Source organism: Schistocerca nitens, chromosome 1, assembly GCF_023898315.1.
Source record: "Schistocerca nitens isolate TAMUIC-IGC-003100 chromosome 1, iqSchNite1.1, whole genome shotgun sequence".
NCBI lineage: Eukaryota > Metazoa > Arthropoda > Insecta > Orthoptera > Acrididae > Schistocerca > Schistocerca nitens.
In genome coordinates, this window is record NC_064614.1 from 610,691,337 (window position 1) to 610,715,415 (window position 24,079).

General features: G+C 43.9%; 1 pseudogene; it reads left to right on the top strand.

Annotated features, from left to right (window-relative positions):
• The first annotated feature begins 1,969 nt into the window (after positions 1 to 1,969).
• LOC126206286 (5S ribosomal RNA) lies at positions 1,970 to 2,087 on the top strand (annotated as a pseudogene).
• Positions 2,088 to 24,079: the final 21,992 nt, after the last annotated feature.

Consider the following 24,079-nt stretch of genomic DNA (forward strand, 5'->3'; position numbering starts at 1 on the left):
TTATGGAGCGTGTGAAAGATTTTTGGATGTCCAAAGTAATGTGTTCGTGGCGTAGGCTTCCTCTCAGTTAACCTCTCTTCATGCTGATTATGGTCTGCCGCACCTGCAAGACTTGATTTACTACGACATAAATATTGCATCAGTCGAAGATAAATTTCACTCTAGGCGTTATTAACCAGCACTTCGTCAATATTTAACTCAAGTTTTTTGCATGGAAATGTCGACTGTTTATCATTTCAGCTTGCCTCTTTATATTTTTTTGTTTAAATTATGGAAACAGTCTGACGTCTGACGAAATTTTCCTTGGTTATACTCCGAGCGCAGCGTTATTTGAAGCAATGTTACGACAAACGTTCTACTAACCATCTTCAGCTGAACATGACCGGTAGGAAACTTAGTGAAAAATTGCTTCAGGAAGTCGCTGTAACTCACCTGTACGTTTAATGTCTCACCTCCGTAACTTATTACTGACAGTATACACGGGTTATAGGCCTTCTGTTGAAGGCACGTTGGGAGTTTATTTACGAATACAGCATTCGATTCTCAAAATGAACAAGTTATTCTTTCCCTCTTGTTTATTTATTTAAGTGTCCATCCGATTATTGTTTACCGTTTTCCTAGAACTAACCAGTTATCATAATTTTTCCTGTTAGCATACTGACCGTGTGTTATTTTGATCTTACCGTAATTAATCTTCATTTCTATTCACACACCCCATCATTTTCTGAGGTCCTTCTGGATCTGAAGAAAATAAAACAGTATCGTCTGTAAATCGAATATGATTCAGACAATATCTGTTAATGCATATTCCTTCCAAACTACGCTTTAATCATTTCAAGGCCACTGTAGAAATCAGTTTTGATGAAATGGAGTCATCCTGATTAGTTCATTCCTCATTTCTAAGTTTTTCACGCAATGACATCCTTACTTCTGCGGATCTCGCTACTTCTGCCGACAGCTGCAGGCATGTTGTTGTTGTTGTTGTTGTTGTGGTCTTCCGTCCAAATACTGGTTTGATGTAGTTTTCCAAGGTACCCTATTCTGTGCAAACCTCTGCATATCCGAGTAACTACGGCGACCTGTATTCATCTCTTGTCTCCCTCTGAGATTTTTACCCCCCCACCCCCCCCCACCCCGCGCTTTCCACCAGTATTAAAGCGGTGATCCCTAGATGTCTCAGAATGTGTCCTACCAACAAATCCCTTCTTCTAGTCACGTTGTACCACAAATTTCTCTTCTCCCTAATTCTATTCATCGTCCATGATTCAATTCCATACATGGCTACACACCAAACAAATACTTTCAGAAAGGACTTCCTGACATTTAAATCTATACTCGATGTTAACAAATTTCTTTTCATCAGAAACACTTTTCTTGCCATTGGCAATCAACATTTTATGTCCTACCTACTTCGTCCATCATCAGTTATTTTGCTCCCAAAATAACAAAACTCATCTACTACTTTGAGTGTCTCATTTCCTAATGTAATTCTCTCAGCATCACCTGATTTAATTCGAATACATCCCATTATTCTCGTTTCTGGTTTCGTTGATGTTCATCTTATATCTTCCTTTCAAGACACTGTTCATTCCATTCAATTGCTCTTCCAAGTCCTTTGATGTCTCTGACAGAATTATGTCATCGGCCAACCTCAAAATTTTTATTCCTTCTTCCTGGACTTAAATTCCTGCTCCAAATTTTTCTTTTGCTTCCTTTGCTGATTGCTCAATATAGAGATTGACTAACATCGAGGTTAAGCTGCAGTTCTGTCTCACTCCCTTCTCAACCACTTCTCACCTTTCGTGCCCGTCGACTCTTAAAACTGCCATCTGGTTTCTGTACAAATTGTAAATAGCCTTTCGCTGCCTGTATTTTACCCCTACCACCTCTAGAATTTGAAAGAGAATATTCCAGTCAACATTGTCAAAAGCTTTCACTAAGTCAACAAATACTACAGACATAGATTTAGGCCAACGACCTTGCCTCAGTGGTAACACTGGTTCCCGTCAGATCACCGAAGTTAAGCGCTGTCGGGCTGGTCTAGCAATTGGATGGGTGACCATTCAGTCTGCCATGCGCTGTTGGCAAGCGGGGTGAACTCAGCACTTGTGAGGCAAACTGAGGAGCTACTTGATTACGAAGTAGCGACTCCGGTCTCGGAAACTGGCATAAGGCCGGGAGAGCGGTGTATCACATACACCTCCATATCCGCATCCAGTGACGCCTATGGGCTGAGGCTGACACGGCGGCCGGTCGGCCGTTGGGCCTTCATGGCCTGTTCTAGAGGAGGAGTTTAGCTTTGAGAAATCGTAGGGATAGTATTGCCTCTCCGAAATCCAAACTGATCTTCACCAAGGTCGGTTTCTACCAGTTTCTTCATTCTTCTGTAAAGGATTCGTGTTATTGTTTCGCAACCGTGCTTTATTAAACTGATAGTTCGGTAATTTTCATTCCTGTCAGCGCCTGCTTTCTTTGGAATTGGAATTACTATATTCTTCTAAAAGTCTGCGGTTATTTCACCTGTCTCGTAGATCTTGCTCACCACATGGAAGAATTTTGTCACAGCACAGCTGGCTCTCCCAGGGCTATCAGTATATCTAACGAAATGTCATCAACACCCAGGGCTTTTATTCAACTTGTCTTTCAGTGCTGCCGGCCGCGGTGGTCTAGCGGTTCTGGCGCTGCAGTCCGGAACCGCGGGACTGCTACGGTCGCAGGTTCGAATCCTGCCTCGGGCATGGGTGTGTGTGATGTCCTTAGGTTAGTTAGGTTTAAGTAGTTCTAAGTTTTAGGGGACTTATGACCTAAGATGTTGAGTCCCACAGTGCTCGGAGCCATTTGAACCATTTTGAACTTTCAGTGCTTTGTCAAAATCTTCACGCTTAACCATATCTCCATTCTCATATTCATCTAAGTCCTCTTCCATTTCCATAATGTTTCCCTGAAGTACATCTCCCTTGTATAGATCCTCTATATACTCCTTCCACCTTTCTGTTTCCATTTCTTTGCTTAGGACTGGTTTTTCATCTGAGCTCTTGAGTTAATACAAGTGGTTCACTTTTCTCCAAAGGTCTCTTTAATCCTCCTGTATGCAGCATCTACCATTAGTGATACATGACTCTACATCCTTACATTTGTCCTCTCTTCATTCCTGCTTAGCCATTTTGTACTTCATCTCTTAGACGTTTGTATTCCCATTCATCTGCCTCATTTATTACATTTTTATATTTTATTCTTTCGTCGATTAAATTCAATATCTCTTGTGTTAAACAAGGATTTCTATCAGACCTCGTTTTTTTACCTACTTGGTTCTCTGCTGCCTTCATTATTTCGTCTGTAAAGGCCTAAAGACAACCCATTCTTCTTGTACTATATTCCTTTCCCTTGCTCTTGTCAGTCGTTCCCTAATACTCCATCTGAAACTCTCTACACCGACTGGTTCTTTCAATTTATCCGGGCTCCATCTCCATGAACTCATACATTTTTGCAGTTTGTTCAGTTTTAATTTGTAGTTCATAACTAACAAATTGTGGTCAGAGTTCACATCTGCCTCTGAAAACGTTTTAAAATTTAAAATCTGGTTCTGAAATTTCAGTAATAGCATTATATAATCAATGTCTCCAGGACTCTTCCACGTATACAATTTTCTTTCATAATTCTTAAAACAAGTGTGATCCTTGAGTTTCTCCCGACGTATTTGATAATCAAAATATCCACGGGTGAACTGCCGGTCTACAGTGTCCAACGGGAACAATGATTCGCCATCATCAGGTGAACTGACGGACTGAGCTCCTGTGAACGTGCCGGTACGGAGATCCGTACGCTATGGCTGCTCAGGGGGAACTGGATTCGATCGTGGTCAAGAGAAGGGCTGACGGCACCCTAGGTCATGACGTGTATCGGAAGACAACGCACACTGATCTGTATTTGCACGCAGACAGCTGCCACCACCCTTCACAGAGAATTGGGGTACTTAAAACTCTAGTACATAGGGCGCGCACTATCTCTGACGCAGAGAGTCTACCCCAGGAATTGGAACATCTGAGAACTGTATTTCGAAAAAATGGGTACTTAGAGTGACAGATTCAACGTGCTCTCCGCCCGACCACTACAGCACAACCTGTGGAGATGGATGAAATCACGAGGGAGGAGGTAGGTACTGCGTTTATTCCATATACAGGCGAACTCTCGGGGAAAATCGCCCGCATTTTGAAGAAACACCGGGTCGGAACTGTGTTTTGTCCTCCGAATAAAACTCGTGCACTGGTGGGGAGCGCCAAAGATGACCTCGGTTTGAGGAAGTCTGGTGTTTACCAGATTCCGTGTCAATGTGGCAAGTCGTATATTGGTCAGACGATGCGTACCGTTGAGGATCGATGCCATGAACACCAGAGGCACACTCGACTGATGTATCCGAGCAAGTCGGCGGTCGCTGAACATTGTTTGTCGGAAAATCACGCTATGGCGTATGAACGCACGAGAATTCTGGTGCAGACGTCGAGATACTGGGACAGCGTTGTTAGAGAGGCCATCGAAATTCGCACCGATGTGGCTATAATCTTAGCAAGGCTTGGGCACCAGCGATTGTGTTAATCAAGAGTAAATCGAGCAAACGTGTAGTTGTGACGACCACGGCGGACAGAGCCATCACACCGACGTCATCTCAGAAGCCGTCGCAATCTGTTCCACCGCGCGACCGTGGCGCGGGGCGCGGACGGCGGAGGGAGTGCACCGCGGGCGGAGGGTATTTAAATCGGCCGCCGCCGCGATCGAATCCAGTTCCCCCTGAGCAGCCATAGCGTACGGATCTCCGTGCCAGCAAGTTCACAGGAGTACAGTCCGTCAGTTCACCTGATGATGGCGACATGTATGATCGCCGAAATATTGTGCCCGTTGGACACTGTAGACCGGCAGAACACCCGTGGATATCTTAAAACAAGTGTTTGCTGTTATTAAATTATGCTCTGTGCAAAATTCTACCAGACGCCTTCCTCTTTCGTTGCTTTCCCCCCAGTCCATATTCGCCTACTACTTTTCCCTCTCTTCCTTTTCCTAATGTCGGAATTTCCAGTCCCCCATGACTATTAAATTTTCGTCTCTCTTAACTATCTGAATAATTTCTTTTATCGCATCATATGTTTTCTTCATCTCCTCCTCATCTACGGACTTAACTGGCTTGTGAACTTGTACTGCTGTGGTGGGTGTGGGCTTCGTGTCTATCTTGGCTACAGTAAAGTGCTCACTACGCAGTTCATAGTAGCTTACAAGTGTTCCTATAATGTTATTCATTACTAAATTTACTCCTGCTTTGCACCTCTTTGATTTTGTATTTATAACCCTGTATTCACCTGACCAGAAGTCCTGTTCCTCCTGCCACCAAACTTCGCTAATTACCACTAAGTCCAGCTTTAATCTGTCCATTTCGATTTTTAAATTTTCTACCTACCTACCCGATAAGGGATCTGACATTCCACGCTCCGATCCGTAGAACGCCAGTTTTCTTTCTCCTGATAACGACGGCCTCCTGAGTAGTCCCCGCCCAGAGATCCAAATAGAGGACTATTTTACCTGCGGAATATTCTACCCAAGATGATGCCATCATCATTTAAACATAAAGTAGAGCTGCATGTCTCGTGAAAAATTACGGCTGTTGTTTCCCCTTGTTTTCAGCCATTCGCAGTACTAGCACAGCATGGCCGTTTTGGGTGATGTTACAAGGCCAGATCAGCTTGCTCCGCAACTACTGAAAAGGCTGCTGCTCCTCTTCAGGAGCCACATGCTTGTCTGGCCTCTCAACAGATACCCCTCCGCTGTGGTTGCACCTACGGTACGGCTATCTGTATTGCTCAGGAACACAAGCCTCCGCACCTACGGCAAGGTGCGTTGTCCATGGGGGGCAGCCATAATGGCGGGAGGAAGCTTGAAGTGATCTGAGAAAAGAGCCGAAACTGACTGTTAGTAAGTAAACATCTGAAAACGCGATCGAGGCTGTTTTTATTTGATTTTTTTAGCATTTTTTATTGATTGCTGATTTACTCCATATAAAAGAATGCTTTCTAAAATTTGTACAAGACTTTCTTCAAGTATCTCTCGTCATACTTTTATTTCTACTGTCGTCCCATTATTCCCAGGGGTTTTTACTTTTAATACGCTCACTTGTCTTCTGGTAGTACTTCCCGAATTCACTCACATATACAGTATTAGCGTTCGTTCCTTAGGTGCACTGCACATATTTTGAAGAAACGTCCAGGTCCATCGTAAGAGTGCCCTCTGACAACCTGACTGATGTGGTATGATGTCTGTCCAGCATATGTGGTCATTTCCTCTTCTCCATACACTCATGCTCATAAATAAAGGATAATTGCAGAATGTGGTTCCACACAACGTGGCACTACACAAAACTGGCGCTAATAGCATAGGCACATTGGGAACACACTCGACGCAGATCTGTAAGTCCACGGTATTGGTGATAAGTTGAGAAAACCGTCCCGAAACACGTGTGCTACAAAACGCCACTGTTTCCTGTGCATGTACCCCGACATTAGTATGGGATATGATCACCATGCACACGTACACAGGCCGCACAACGGGTTGGCATACTTTGGATCAGGTGGTCGAGCAGCTGTTAGAGTATAGCCTCCCATTCTCGCACCATTGCCTGTCGGAGCTCCTGAAGTGTCGTAGGGGTTTGAAAACATGCAGCGACACGTCGACCGAGAACATCCCAGACGTGTTCGATGGGGTTAAGGTCTGGAGGATAGGCAGGCCACTCCATTCGCCTGATATCTTCTGTTTCAAGGTACTCCTCCAAGATGGCAGCTTCCATCAGGAGGAAGGTGGGACCCACTGCACCCCTGAAAAGGCGGACACACTGGTGCAAAATGACGTCCCGATACACCTGACCTGTTACAGTTTCTCTGTCATAGACATGCAGGGGTGTATGTGCACAAATCATAATCCCATCCCACAGCTTCAAACCACGACCTCCACACAGGTCCCTTTCATGGACTTTAAGGAGTTGGTATCTGCTTCCTGGTTCAAGCCAGATGAAAACACGGCGGGAATCACTGTTCAGACTATACCTGGACTCGTCCGTAAAAATAACGTCTCCTGTGACTAGGGGTCAGTGGAATGAACATTGCAGGTCTCAGGGCGAATAACCCATGTCTGTTCAATCGTCTGTAGACAGTGTGTCTGGAGACAACTGTTCCAGTGGCTGCGGTAAGGTCCCGAACAAGGCTACCATCAGTACTCCGTGGTCGTTTTCGGGCACTGATGGTGAGATATCGGTCTTCTTGTGGTGTTGTACACTGTGGACGTTCCGTAATGTAAGGCCTGGACACGTTTCCTATCTGCTGGAATCGTTGTCATAGTCTTGAGATCACACTTTGTGGCACAGGGTGGGCCCGTGCCACGACCTGCTGTGTTTGGCCAGCCTCCAGTCGCCCTAGAATTCTACCTCTCATGTCATCAATATATGTTCTTTGAGCCATTTTGAACAGTCACCATTAGCACGTCTGGAAAAGTCTGCCGGCCGGTGTGGCCGAGCGGTTCTAGGCGCTTCAGTCTGGAACCGCCTCTTGCATGGATGTGTGTGATGTCCTTCAGTTAGGTTGAAATAGTTCTAAGTTCTACGAGACTGATGACCTCAGATGTTAAGTGACCTAGTGCTCAGAGCGATTTGTACCATTTTCAAAATGTCTGCACCGTACTCTGACATGCGCCAACACACCTCTGCGTATGTGGACTGCTGCCAGCGCCACCGTGCAACGACAGCAGGTCAAATGCACCTCATGGTCCCACCCCGAGGTGATTTAAACCCGCAAATTGCCCACCAGAACGTTGTTTCACCATGTATTAGCATTATCCTTAATTTATGAGAATGAATGTACTTCGGTTATTCTGGAAAGTCTCCCTTATAATCTTCTGACTATACTTTCTGACATCTGCTGGTAATCTTTTCCGTACTGTTATATTTAGCTTCGTTATTTGTGATTGTTGTTATGATTTACCCGTAATACTTTTCCAATCTTCGTCAGCTGCCGTGCGTCCTCTGATTTTTTTTTTGTTTTTAATTTCTTCATCTTACAACCGGCAAGGACTTTAAATGTCCGTTTAACATTTTTAACGCGTCATTTCTCATATGTAAGGCTATAGTCTGTTCAATCTCTTAAGCCTTGAACTTAGTATGATTCACAGAAATTACAAAACCGTCAAAGTGGCACAGGTTTATTGGTGACCAGTTTCGGGCCTCAGTTCATTATCAAATCATTCACACGTGTTCCACGCCATCATGTGTGCAAGGTGCTTCTACTTGTGTGACTGGCTAAGTGGAGGTCTCTCTGAACACGACAGTTGGTTATTTATTATTATTGTTAATATTATTCTTCACTTTTTTGCTCGCAGCACAAGATTGTCGTATGCAAATCTTGCACTTACAAGCAATATGGCAGCGCACACACATTATGGTGCTGTGATAGGACTTATGTAGATGGCTTAGTAATGGGTAAGATCCGAAACTGGTCACCATTTAAATAAAAACAAACTTCTGTGCAACTTCGAAGGTTTTGTAATTTCATTACACCTCAAAAACATCTCCGGGCTGAACTATACTCTCCACACGCTGTCAGATAAACTCTTCATTGGGCCGCCGGGCACTCACCTTTGCCCTTGATAAGCGGCAATGTCGCGTCCCGTCGGACCACACTACACGCCTCCAGTCAGCTGCTGAAGAGTATTTCCGTGCTTTTTTGCCCACCGAAGGCCGCTGTGGGGTTGGCCTATTGAGACGGATCCGAATCCGAATTTCTGTTATATGCAGTTCCCTTCCCAATTTTCGCTTGGGAATGTTTGAAATGGACCTCACTGTTTGAAATGGACCTCACCGACAGCAGCGATTTCTGCCGGGTTTGGAACGAGTTTAGACAAAGAAAGCATGATAGTCCTCTTCAAAAATGGTTCAAATGGCTCTGAGCACTATGGGACTTAACTGCTGAGGTCATCAGTCCCCTAGAACTTAGAACTACTTAAACCTAATTAACCTAAGGACATCAGACACGCCCATGCCCGAGGCAGAATTCGAACCTGCGACCGTAGCGGTTGCGCGGTTCCAGACTGTAGCGCCTAGAACCGCTTGGCCACTCGGGCCGCCGATAGTCCTCTTCGATTCCTGTCAGCTGGTATCTGTTTATGAGCGCTGCTTTTACGCTACCAATGGTACACCATTTGGTTTCGACTTGACGATTGTCCAGGTTGATAAACTAACGCACTGGGCAACTTCATGGTGTGGTCACGGGTGCACCAAAACACTTTGGCTCACTTCTACCATTCTGTCATCTTTCCAAGTCAACCCACCTTACAGCAATGATTCGATACATCAGACTGGCACATACTCAACACTTCTCTAAAGCGACTTTTAACGTCTGCAGAGGCAGGCCACAAGACTGCCCGGTGGCAGTTTACCATCTGCAGGCTCCAAAGCGGCCAGCGCGCTCGTTTATAAACCACATATTGTCCGGTGAGTCTCTTCTCTATCAAATATGTAAAGTTCTGTATAGGATTCTTATTTCTTTTTTATAGTTAGAAGATTAAATAAATAAGATAGAGACAAGAAATACTTTTTAAAAAAAATCAGTAATTGGAATTTAGCGACAATCCATTTTCCTCGAACCAGCGTTTCCTTACCACCACAAGCAACAGAATGCAGCTGGCGCCCCGGCCTCTCATCTTGTGTCTTCTGTTAAGTGGAATCCACATTCCCCTCTCGCTTCTGCCCGCGAGACGTCGAGCCCAGCCGTTACGAGTATACATCATTGGGGGAGGTGTCAATCCAATGACTATTTAAGTTGGTATGTAGAGTCTATGAGGCTGGCTTTATACCATCACACTTCGGAAAAATATCTTTCACACAGTTCCGAACATAGCAAGAGCAAATCAATGCGAGAAGCGTCGTACAGTTAGCTCAACAGCTCACCCAGCCAAGTCGTTCACAAGAATAATATAGAGAAATGGAAAATTGAGGATCTTTCGGAAACGGAATGGCACCACAGAGGCAGTCCTGACGTTGCATTTGGTAATGGAAGCAAGACTGAGCGATAATCAGTACACGTTCATAAGATATCTCAACCTAGAAAAAGGGTTCGATAACGTAAAATGATGCAAGATGTTCGAAATTCTGACAAAAACAGTGGTAAGCTAAATGGTAAGACGAGTAATATACAATATGTACAGGAACCAAGAGTGAACAAAAAACTGGAATACTAAGAACGAGGTACTCGCATTAAGAAGGGGCAACACAGGGATGCAATTTTCGCCTTTATTGTTGAATCTGTACATCGAATAAACGATGACGGAAGTAAAAGAAATATTAAAGAGTGGAGTTAAAATTCTAGGTGAAAGCCTATCATTGATATGATTCGCTGATGACATTTTTATCGCCAGTGAAAGTGAAGAAGAACTACAGGATCTGTTGAATGAAATAAACAGTATAATGAGGACAGAAAATGGACAGAGAGTGAACCGAAGAAAGACGAAATTAGTTAGAAGCACCAAAAATGAGAAACGCCAGAAGTTTAACGGGAAACGTGGTGATCATGAAGCGGAAGAAGTTAGCGAATTGCGCCATGTGGAAAGAAAATAACACATGACGCACAAAGAAAGGAGGTCATAAAAAGCAGTCTATCACAAGCTAAGAGGACATTCCTGGCCAAGAGAAGTCTACTGGTGTCAAAGCATAAGCCTTAATCTGAGGACGAAATTTCTGAGAATGTATGTTCGGAGAACAACTTTGTATGGTAGTGAACCATGCACTGTGGGAAAACCGGAACAGAAGGGAGTCATAGAGTTTGAGATGTCGTGCAAAAGAAGAATGTTGAAAATTATGTGGACTGGTAAGATAAGCAATGAAGAAGTTCTTCGCGGAAACGGCGAAGAAAGGAACATGTGAAAACAAGAAGAAGCTGCAAGATGATAGGACATGGGTTAAGACAGGGAATAACTTCCATGGTATTAGAGGTAGTTGTAGAGGGTAAAAACTGTAGATGAAGACAAAGACTGGTACATCCAACAACCAGTCGAGGATGTAGGGTGCATTTGCTACTCAGATGAAGAGATTGCCACAGGAGAGGAATTCGTAGCAGCATCTACATCTACATATATACTCCGCTAGCCACCAAGCGGAGTGTGGCGGAGGGCACAATTCGCGCAAAAGTCATATTTACCCCCCTTTGTTCCACTCGCGAATCGCGCGAGGGGAAAACGTCTGAACGCCTCGGTACGAGCTCTTATTTCCCTTATCTTTGAATGATGATCATTACGCGATTTGAAAGTTGGTGGTAATAATATGTGCTCTACATCCTCGGTGAAGATTGGATTACGGAATTTAGTGAGCAGCCTCTTCTGTTTAGCGGGTCGTCTATCTGCAAGTGAGTCCCACTTCAAACTTTCTATGAGATTTGTAACGCTCTAGCGATGGCTAAATGTACCAGTCACGAATCTTGCCGCTCTTATTTTGACCTTCTCAATCTCTTGAATCAGACCCACTTGGTAAGTGTCACATACAGACGAACAATAAGACTGGACGGACTAACGTATTGTAAGCTGTTTCCTTTGTTGAAGGACCGCATCGCTTCTACCAATAAATCACAATCTAGAGTTCGCCTTATCCGTTACTTGTGTAAACTGATCATTTCATTTGAGATCATTTCGAATAGTCACACCCAGATACTTGACTGATGTTACCGCTTCCAAAGACTGATCATTTATTTTGTACTCATACATTAATGGGGATTTTCGCCTTGTTATACGCAGTAGGCTATACTTACTAATATTGAGAGATAACTGCTAGTTATTACACCACGCATTTATTTTCTGCAAAAAAATGGTTCAAATGGCTCTGAGCGCTATGGGACTTAACATCTATGGTCATCAGTCCCCTAGAACTTAGAACTACTTAAACCTAACTAAACTAAGGACAGCACACAACACCCAGTCATCACGAGGCAGAGAAAATCCCTGACCCCGCCGGGAATCGAACCCGGGAACCCGGGCGTGAGAAGCGAGAACGCTACCGCACGACCACGAGCTGCGGACTATTTTCTGCAAATCCTAATTGATTTGTTCACAACTTTCGTGTGATACTACTTTCCTGTAGACTACAGCGTCATCGGCAAACAGTGTAAGGCCGCTGTCAATACCATCAACCAGATCGTTTATGTAAATCGTAAAAAGCGGAGGACGTATTACGCTGCCCTGGGGCAACCTGAAGTTACTCTTGTTTGTGTTGAAGTTACCCCGTTCAGGACGACATACTGCTCCCTCTCTGTTAGAAAACTTTCTATCCAAACGCATATGTCATTGGATAGACTGTAAGCGCGCACTTTTTGTAGCAAGCAACAGTGCGGATCTGAGTCGAACGCCTTTCGAAAGTCGAGAAATATGGCATCAACCTGGGAGCCGGTATCTAGAGTCTGTTGTATATCATGCACAAAGAGGGCCAGCTGTGACTCTCATGACCGCTGTTTCCTATAACCGTGCTGGTTTCTGCAGATGAGCTTCTCAGAGTCTAGAAGGGTCATTATGTATGAACACAAAATATGTTCCATGATTCTACAAGAAAGCGATGTCAGTGAAATTGGCCAGTAATTATGTGCATCCGATTTTCTACCCTTTTTATAGATTACTATGACCTGGGCTTTCTTCCAGTCCCGTGGAACTTTCCACAGTTCCAATGATCTCTGATAGACGACGGAAAGAGTGGTGCTATATTTGTAGCATAGTCAACATAAAATCTTACCGGGGTACCGTCTGGTCCAGATGCCGTTCTGGCGTCTAAGGATCTTAACTGTTTTACAATCCGAGATACACTAAACACTATGTCAGTCAGCCTTTCGTTTGTTCGATTATTGAAAGGGGGAATGGTGCTGCAGTCCTCTATCGTAAACGAGTTTTTAAAAGCTAGGTTTAGAATTTCGACCTTCTGTTTATCATCAGCAGTTTTTTTTTTTTTTTCATCAGTCTTCTGACTGGTTTGATGCGGCCCGCCACGAATTCCTCTCCTGTGCCAACCTCATCTCAGAGTAGCACTTGCAACCTACGTCCTCAATTATTTGCTTGACGTATTCCAATCTCTGTCTTCCTCTACAGTTTTTGCCCTCTACAGCTCCCTCTAGTACCATGGAAGTCATTCCCTCATGTCTTAGCAGATGTCCTATCATCCTGTCCCTTCTCCTTATCAGTGTTTTCCACATATTACTTTCCTCTCCGATTCTGCGTAGAACCTCCTCATTCCTTACCTTATCAGTCCACCTAATTTTCAACATTCGTCTATAGCACCACATCTCAAATGCTTCGATTCTCTTCTCTTCCGGTTTTCCCACAGTCCCTGTTTCACTACCATACAATGCTGTACTCCAGACGTACATTCTCAGAAATTTCTTCCTCAAATTAAGGCCGGTATTTGATATTAGTAGACTTCTCTTGGCCAGAAATGCCTTTTTTGCCATAGCGAGTCTGCTTTTGATGTACCTCCTTGCTCCGTCCGTCACTGGTTACTTTACTGCCTAGGTAGCAGAATTATTTAACTTCATTGACTTCGTGACCATCAATCCTGATGTTAAGTTTCCCGCTGTTCTCATTTCTACTATTTATCATTACCTCCGTCTTTCTCCGATTTACACTAAAACCATACTGTTCATTCCGTTCAGCAGATCATTTAATTCTTCTTCACTTTCACTCAGGATAGCAATGTCATCAGCGAATCGTATCATTGATATCCTTTCACCTTGTATTTTAATTCCACTCCTGAACCTTTCTTTTATTTCCATCATTGCTTCCTCGATGTACAGATTGAAGAGTAGGGGCGAAAGGCTACAGCCTTGTCTTACACCCTTCTTAATACGAGCACTTCGTTCTTGAACGTCCACTCTTATTATTCCCTCTTGGTTGTTGTACATATTGTATATGACCCGTCTCTCCCTATAGCTTACCCCTATGTTTTTCAGAATCTCGAACAGCTTGCACCATTTTATATTGTCGAACACTTTTTCCAGGTCGACAAATCCTATGAAAGTGTCTTGATTTTTCTTTAGCCTTGCTTCCATTATTAGCCGTAACGTCAGAATTGCCTCTCTCGTCCCTTTACTTTTCCTAAAGTCCCACTGATCGTCACCTAGCGCATTCTCAATTTTCTTTTCCATTCTTCTGTATATTATTCTTGTAAGCAGCTTCGACGCATGAACTGTTAAGCTGATTGTGCGATAATTCTCGCACTTGTTAGCTCTTGCCGTCTTCGGAATTGTGTGGATGATGCTTTTCTGAAAGCCAGATGGTATGTCGCCAGACTCAAATATTCTACACACCAACGTGAATAGTCCTTTTGTTGCCACTTCCCCTAATGATTTTAGAAATTCTGATGGAATGTTATCCATCCCTTCTGCCTTATTTGACCGTAAGTCCTCCAAAGCTCTTTTAAATTCCGATTCTAATACTGGATCCCCTATCTCTTCTAAATCGACTCCTGTTTCTTCTTCTATCACATCAGACAAATCTTCACCCTCCAAGAGGCTTTCAATGTATTCTTTCCACATCTATGCAGCTCAGTTTCTTCTTAATTGAGATATTCTCGTTTAATCTTACTGACAGCTTCCGTTTGTGAACATCTTAAACAGCAATGTGATCCCTGTTAGCTTTATGAGCGATCCTCTTACTTGGCTTTGAAACTACCGTTGTTTTAACTAGGGTTCAATCCAGAGTCATAAAATCCAGTTGCTGAATGTTCCCCTGTCGAAATACACCATACACGTTAGATACGATTTCGTTTTCTGCTGTGTATTGCTCCGACGGCATTCCTTCATCTCAGTCATTATTTGGAAATTTCGGTCGCCATTTCATCAGTTACTTTTTCTGATCTGTAATTTTTATTTTCATATTTTCCAGATTCCAATACCCATGAACTACTCACTTCATGCATCACTTTTGAATTGCAGCTGATTTCGGTTTGTGCGAGACATCTCATATTTTCTGACATACGAACAGAACAACCCCTGCTAAAGGTTGCAGTACCTTCCTTTTCTTCAAATGAGATGAATTCCACTTTTAGACATGCAATATTTAATACGTACGTCACCGAATGTGTTTCCATCTGTATCTCTGTAATGTTCCCACCTTGTAATGCCCCCACCAACATGTCTCTTTTTCTACAAATATCATCAGAAACCTGCGCAGAGTTCACTGCAACTCTGAAATGGTTATCACTATGTGAATTAAATTTTGCATATAGAGGCATTTGTACTTTACTATGTAACATGCACCTAATACATGCTGCTTCTTGTTGCAGGTAAGCCACCTTGGTGGGTCAACGTAACATCCCACTACGCAACGAGAAGTGGTCGAACTCCTCTGAAATCCAGGAAAATCGCTTTACTGTAAGTGATAAGCAACTGCAGAAAATTGCGCATAGCCATTGCCCTAAAACTAACATATGTAATGGAACAAATTAAGAATTGTGCCTCAGAATATTTCGTTGTAGGAACAATCAAAGACTTCTGTGGATACAATGGCAGCATCAAGTGCTCCACTCTAATGATACCATAGGGAAAAAACTGCAGATATTGAAACGTCCCCTTTGAACAATTATACATGACTGTGCTTAAACTGACACACAATATTTTTAGCGCAACGCAATCTGACTTTCAAAAATCCATACAAAAGAATGGCCCTGACTAACATTAACCTATACGTTTCACAAATCACTTACCTCACAAAAATCTTGGTTACTCGAGCTACTGCAATAAAGTGAGCGCCACTACTACCAGCTAAATAAAAGATTCAAACTACTGAAGGCACTAACTACTGATAGGCATAGTTAGCAAATGAAAGATTTTGATAGAGAACAAACAATGTATTTACCTCAATAGTCATAATATATATAGCAGTTCATGACAAATTTCAAAACTCCGCCATCTCTCTCCCCACATCCACCACTGCTGGCGGCTCACCTCCAACTGCGCAACGCTACGCGCTGTTCACAGCCAGCTGCCTAACACTACAATGGCGAGTATTACAACAATGCAAAGCAGCCACAGACTGCACACAGCACAGCCAGTGATTTTCATACAGAGGTGGAGTTACCAATAAAAAAACCTAAACAGCCTACTTACAATATAATATATGTGAATATAGATGTTGGCGTTGTGCTTGAGTGAAAGTGCTAAAGAAGCGCAAGTACAATAGAATAAGGGAAGCAAATGATCTATCATTCAGTATAGTTAAAAAATCCTTTATTAGCAAATATTTAATTTAAAAAAAAAACCACCTCTTCAATGGAAGTCCATGCGAGGGCCCCCTGACTACTCTCACAGCCCAAAGGATGCTTTCACAAAATTATTAGGGTCCCCATTTGATCCCACAGAAATAAAAAATAACGATTTACTGACTTTAGCTGCAGCGAATAAAATAACGAATATGAAATGAAACGACCAGTTAGTTATCCTCCTCTCAAAGCACTCTCGCCGTAGTTGACAATACCCAGAACAAAAACACGCGCAGAGGGGATCCGCTCTTCCAAAGACGACGCAAACCATTCAGAAGACACTTGCTAAGTGTTGGTGTTCAGCCAAATTTTACGTTAAATGAAGATTTGGCTTCGCTGAGGTTGTAATTTGTTCCCTAATGTATTATCAATGTATTAGCTGAGACCTTATAACTATGATTTATATTTATATTTAAAATTTTTGTTTGATTTAGGTTTATCAGTTTTATGTGAACAATCGAATGCTTGATAATGACTACAAGGAAGAAAATTTCCGGTAGCATATGGAGGTATTGCATAAAGTTACGTCCGCAGTCGAAATTTGTCTGCATTTAATCAGCATTTGATGTCTATGGACTCAGTTGGGAAGAAAGGAAACGAAATTTTACGTTAGAGACGTGTAGTGAATGCGCTTTTCAGATATCATGTCCGTCCAACATAAAATACAATATTTGTTTCTTTTTGCCTATTATCTCAAACGTTGGAGTGGAATCGTAATTGGCGTCTTGATAATTGACCTCCCTACCAAACTAATCGTTCGCAGACGTGTTTTCCAACTTTGCAAGAGAGCTGTCGCTCGTCGAGATTGAGAAATCCAAGACTCGCAGAGAAACTGGTCATACCTCTGTTATATCCCGCACATTGCATCAGCGGATATACGTAATCGGAGTGATAAAGTGCGGGATTGAATGTAAGTCTTCTTAAATTTTTCCACCTTTCAGCGGAGTATAGTCAGCGATGAACCGAAACTGAAAATAGTGCCGGACCAAGACTGGCATCCAAATCCTTGCCTGTGGCGAATAGTGCGCCGCCAGTTGACGTGTCTGGGCACGTCTCGCAGACCGCTTCAAAGTTTCAGCTGGTAACTAGTTTGCCACAATCTCTTCCCAGCCCCTCTGCGGGCCTGCCTCTGGAAGAAAGGGTACGCCCCCCGAGTTCGTCTAGGTCACAGTCCCAAAGGTGTCCTCAGATTACATGCTTTTGTTCAGCGGAGTATAAGCTGCGATGAACTTTTGTGTCACAAATGGAGAGAACAAGTAACACAGACTCTGAGCCTGCCTCTGGGACGTGCACGGATTGCGTAACTGGTAGCGATGTGCCTTTGAGAAGTGCGGCTCCGCACTCGAATCTACGTTCGATACACGGTTTTAAATTACGACAAATGTACATCTGCGTCTACAACAAGATACATGCTATGCAGACTACCGTGATGTTCACGGCAGACGGTGTATCCCATTGTATCACATATCAGGACTTCTCCCCGTGAGCGGTTTCCCCCCGTCAGAGGTTCGAGTCCTCCCTCGGGCATGGTTCAAACAATTGTTTTTTATTCCAGTCTTTGATCACAATATCAATTCTTGTGACGATTATCGTCAAAAGAAAAAAAATGGTTCAAATGGCTCTGAGGACTATGGGACTCAACATCTGTGGTCATAAGTCCCCTAGAACTTATAACTACTTAAACCGAACTAACCTAAGGACATCACACACATCCATGCCCGAGGCAGGATTCGAACCTGCGACCGTAGCAGTCGCGCAGTTGCTGACTGAGCGCCTAGAACCGCTAGACCACCGCGGCCGGCTATCGTCAAAAGAATTGAGATTGTGATCAAAGACTGGAATAAAAAACAGTTGACAACATTGGATTACTGTTGATATACGCAACTATGTCGCAACTGGTGGAACTCAAAACAGTGCTAAAACCGTCACTATACAGCAACAAGACGAACTGCATGTGGACATGAACGCTAAGAACACAGAAAGGCCGAAAGACCAGATACACGACGTCCACTGAGACGACCGACCGAACGACCAACCATCGATCGTTGCCAGTCAAGTCAGACAAGGGAAACGTAGGAGTATAAAACCGCCAACTGACAGCCTGATGGCATGAGGTCACTTCGACGGACGGACACACACACACACACACATACACACACACACAAACAAGTGGAAGTTGCACTACTCGAATATAACGATCCATTCAACTTAAACTCGCCGCGCGGGATTAGCTGAGCGGTCCAAGGCACTGCAGCCGTGGACTGTGCGGCTGGTTCCGGCGGAGGTTCGAGTCCTCCCTCGGGCATGAGTGTGTGTGTTTGTCCTTAGGATAATTTAGGTTATGTAGTGTGTAAGCTTAGGGACTGATGACCTTAGCAGTTAAGTCCCATAAGATTTCACACACATTTGAACATTTTTTGAACTTAAACTCGCTGAATCCGGACCTCGACGTGGTCGTGCACTCTCGTGGCCACATCCTTCCATTGGGCAATGCATATATCACCAGCTCCCTCGGCGAGTACTGGCGCTGTCGGAGCTCACTGCTGCTCCGTCCCAACTGAACTACCGAGACACCCGACCCGGGAATACTAGAGGTCGCTCCAAACATAGTACCACATTACTTGCTATCGACAAGCGCTGCTGCTGCCACTGACGGACAAACAAAGCGAGCAAACGTAGTGGCGCCAGTGAACGCACTGTCAACGGCACAAACGCGAGCCGCAGCACGGCTCATGTAGTAATCCAGAAGGCAGTTTTATGTGCAACCTCTCCTACGATTCAAAAATTCTCCAAAAAGTCATGATTTCGAAAGTGCTTTTTGCAGCGCTAATTGTGTCTTTACCGAGCTGTTTCACGTCAGAATAATGATTGCGACATTTTTCAGTCTATCAGAATATACGCAGCTATAGTGATCGTTGGCGACCTACTAAGACTGTGTGTCACGAACCTGGGCCCCTGCCTCACACAGTCAGTGCGCGGCCAAACGCGCTGCCTCAGCACTCCCCATGGAGACGCTCGAGTTCCTCTCCGTGCCCTCTCAGCCCCTCAGCAACAAAGACTGCAGGGATGTCTCAGTCTTGTCAGCACTGGATTGGTCTCTAACGAGGGAAACTCCCAATCACACACCCGTCAGATATAGTGGTAAGAGGGCCCAGCGGGCAGCCCGTCAAAAACTGAACACAGACCAAGCATGAAAACAAGACTAAGGTGTACTGAACTATAAAAAAAAGTAAAATACAAACAGTGGACGGTCCAAGGACAAGAAGGGTAATTTAGAGCATCCTGAAAGAGCAATGACGTCATGGTTAAGTGGTCACGGTGCCGGACTGCGAAGCACAATTTTGTGCACCTTCTTCCTGTTTTCATGCTTGATCTGTGTTCAGTTTATCATGAGCTATGCACTGGGCCATATTACCACTAAACCTGAGGGTATTCTGTAGGAAGTTTCCGTTCTAAGAAAGTTTAGAATGATGTATGAATACGACAACAGCAAGATATAGGAAGGACATTAAATGTTAATGTTTTTTGTGCTACACCAGTACAAAAAGTAAATGGTTCATTTGACGCGCCAACGGACCGCCATGGTGACGTAGCCCCAAGTAAAAACATTCGCATGGATACTATCTTGTTTAGTTTTCCCGACATTGTTACACTAGTTCGTGACGACTTCTCACATATCTCATTTAAGAAGACAGCCATCTAACAGAAGTTTTGCTTTTAGTTGGGGAAATTTTGTGCGGAAATGTTGAACTCTTGAAAGAACTTAAGAAGCTTATATTCTAGCTCGAATGCAATATTTCCTATAGTTCCTCCGATTCAAAAGTAGTGGCCGGCCGCGGTGGCCAAGCGGTTCTAGGCGCTTCAGTCCGGAACCGCGCGACTGCTGGTCGCAGTTTCGAATCCTGCCTCGGGCATGGACGTGTGTGATGTCCTTAGGTTTAAGTAGTTCTAAGTTCTAGGGGACTGGTGTCCTCAGGTGTTAAGTCCTATAGTGCTCGGAGCCATCTGAACCATTTTAACCAAAAGTAGTCGTTAATCAATCGAAGGCCACGAACACCTACAAACTCAGCTGATAGCGCTTACGTCCAGAAAATCGAGGTCAGAGCCGACTGTTGTGTAAAAATTAAGGCTAACAGGCAACCTTTTCGAGCTGTAAGGTTGTATCCGAAAAACTGAACATGCATCGAGTAGTATGTTTTTTCTCGTCTGATGACCAAAGGGCAGAAGGAATAACGAGCGAACATTTGTAAGAAACTCGTTATGCGTTTTGACAGTGACGAAACACTCATGCAAAGAATCGTTGCAGGAGACGAACATTGAATAATTTCGGCTACATTGTGACAAAAATCCAGTCATTACAGGTTGCAGTGAATACTTAAAGGAACTTCATGCCAGAAAGATAAGTTGATTCAACATCGAACATTAAACATAGAATTATGATCGGAAATTTTCGATGTTATTCGAGATATGTATGTCGAAATGTTGCCTCAAGGTCAAACAGTCATCCAAGCGTTTCGAATAGCATGTGCCAGAAAATATGCAGACCGAGGCCAAAGGCGTATTTATTTCACAATGACAGCGAGTGTGCACCATGAGATTTACCAGTTAGCAGCTTTAGTTATTGGAGGTATACTACGTGATGAAAAGTGTCCCGACACCTGGCTGAAAATTATGTACAAGTTCGTGGCGCCCTCTATCGGTAATGCTGGAATTCAGTATGGTGTTGGCCAATCCTTAGCCTTAAAGACAACTTCCACTCTCGCAGGCACACGTTCTCTCAGGTGCTGGAAGGCTTCTTTGGGAATGGCAGCCAGTTCTTCACAGAGTGCTGCATTGAGGAGAGGTATAGATGTCGGTCGATGAGGCCTGGCACGAAGTCTTCGTTCCAAAACATCCCAAAGATGTTCTATAGGTTCAGGTCAGCACTCTGTGCGTGCTAGATCATTACAGGGATGTTATTGTCGTGTAATCACTCCGCCACAGGCCGTGCATTATGAACAGGTGCTCGATCGTGTTGAAAGACGCAGTCGCCATCCCCGAATTGCTCATCAAGAATGGGAAGCAAGAAGGTTCTAAAACATCAACTTAGGCCTGCGTTGTGAAAGTGCCACTCAAAACAACAAGGTGTGCAAGACCCCGTCCATGAAAAACACGACCACACCGTAACACCACCAGCCTCCGAATTTTGCTGTTGGTTCTGCACACGCTGGCAGATGACGTTCATCGGGCATTCGCCATCCTACCCTACCATCGGATCGCCACATTGTGTGCCATGATTAGTCACTCCACACAACGTTCTTTCTCTGTTCAATCGCTCCTTATACCAAGCGAGGCATCATTAGGCATTTACCAGCGTGCTGTGTGGCTTAGGAGCAGGCGCTCGACCATGATATCCAAGTTTTCTCACCTTCCACCTACTTGCAGTGGATCATGATGCAGTTTGGAATTCCTGTGTGATGGTCTGGATAGAAGTTTGTCTATTACACATTACGACCCTCTTCAACTGTTGGCGGTCTCTGTCACGCAACAGACGAGTTCGGCGTATACGGTTTTGTGCTGTACATGTCCCTTCACATTTCCACATCACTATTACATCGGAAATAGTGGACCTAGGGATGCTTAGGAGTGTGGAAATATCGCGTACAGACGTATGACACAAGTGACACCCAATCACCTGACAACGTTCGAAGTCCGTGAGCTCCGCGGAGCGCCCCATTTCGCTCTCCCACGATGTCTAATGACTACTGATCACCTGGCAGTAGGTGGCAGCACAATGCACCTAATATGAAAAACGTATGTTTTTAGGGGTGTCCGGATGCTTTTGATCACATAGTGTATAATAAGGGAAGTTGTTATGACGTTACAAAAAGCCGACGTCCGCCATGTGAGCTGCCCTAAATATTAGATTCTTATGGAAGTTTTTTGATCAAAAATGGAGCTTGCGTCATTTATGGGTGTACTAATCTCTCTGACTACAGTCTAAGGTGTAAAAGAATCAATATTTAGTTCGAGATTTGACTCGTTAAATCGATATTTTCTTTTATATACCGGAACTGTCGTTGCGCCGATTACTTTTATTTTAGTGGTTTCATTTCTGCCATTCGACTTAAGATTTCCTACCAGAAACTCTCTGGGTGAACACTATGACAAAAAAGATTTGAAACCGACCAAACATAGCAAAGTATTTTCCGTATTTTCAGGAAGTGGGCATGGACCGAACGTCAGTTTCGTCAGTCCCTATTAAGGAAAATGCTGGATTACGAATGCAGCCCTGTCACGTGAAGTATTTAAAGTGAAATATTCCTTTTATTGTTTATTTGAAACGTGTAACAAAAGCGAAGTTACATTAACCAGGCTAAATGCCTTATATTACTGGATCAAAATTGCATTTAAGATCAGAAAAACTTCTTGGCGCCATGTTATTCACGAAAGCACTGGAACATTTACTGTTTAAAACAACTGTTGAGTGCATACGACAGAAATTAAGAACAAGAAGCGATAGTAAACAGCGCCGGATTAAAACCAACGTACAGCGTAAGGCTGTAGGGCTATCTCCTGTTATTGTACTCGATGGTTTTCTGCCATTTCACATGACTGTCAGCTTTCCAAGCGTATAAAACGTTTAAGCAACTTAACGGGAATATAGCCGGGTGTCATCTTCCACAACCTCCGGTATTTCGTTTTTTATTTATTTATTTGTTTATTTGATATTGTCTTTTAGTGGCTCATCTAGATGCAAGTACAGACCAAATGTTGTATTTGAATTGACGTGAAAGAAGCGCGTAAAATTTTAACATAATTTGAGATGTGTATGCATAACTCAGTGATATGGTGTATCATGTGAAAAAGTCCATATCAAAAATTGTAATTTTTAAAAAAATCTTCATTCTTCCCTTTGGGCATCTGGCGCACATGTTCATCTGGAATCCAGAAAGCAGAAGCTCGTGGTCTTGCGGTAGCGTTCTCGCTTCCCGCGCACGGGGTCCCGGGTTCGATTCCCGGCGGGGTCAGGGATTTTCTTGCCTCGTGATGACTGGGTGTTGTGTGTTCTTCATCATCATTTCATCATCATTGACGCACGCAAGTAGCCGAAGTGGCGTCAGCTAAAATGGGCTTGCAATACGGCGGCCGAACTTCCCCGCGTGGGACCTCCCGGCCAACAATGCCATACGATCATTTCATTTCATTTCATTGGTCTACTGTACTATGCTGCATTGCTACATCACATATCTTGTGAACTATATTTGTGGCGTACACTACTGTACAACACTACACAACACAGCACTACAGTACGTTACACTACTTTACTTGTACTCCTTTGTCTTCATAGTTAGCCTCTGGCCCGCTAAGTCACAACTCAGGAATGACAGGGGTCGTGCTGCTGTGCCACCCAAGGTGCAGAGATTGGGAGGTGGCTGTCAGGATCTCAGGAAATCCTTCCTGGTCCTCCCCGAGGCTCATACCCTCCCTGTTTCCGGAAGGCTAGTGTAGGTGGATGTTCTGTCGTGGCGCGTCCCGTTGTCATTAGGTGAGGCTTCTTCTTGATCGTCTCTCGGCCATGTAGCTGTTGGCGAGTTTAACCTGCGCCACAGTTTATCGTTCCTTAGACTGTTATAATACCAAAGACGTTCCTCTCCTGGTTTGTAAGGTCTAATGGCACACTCCGAGACGATGAGTCCAGGGTGCCAAGTGCTCCATATCCATAAGTGTCTATAGTGCATTGTCGAATTTTCAGTAAGTAGCCAGGATATGGAGCATGTCCCGACGTGT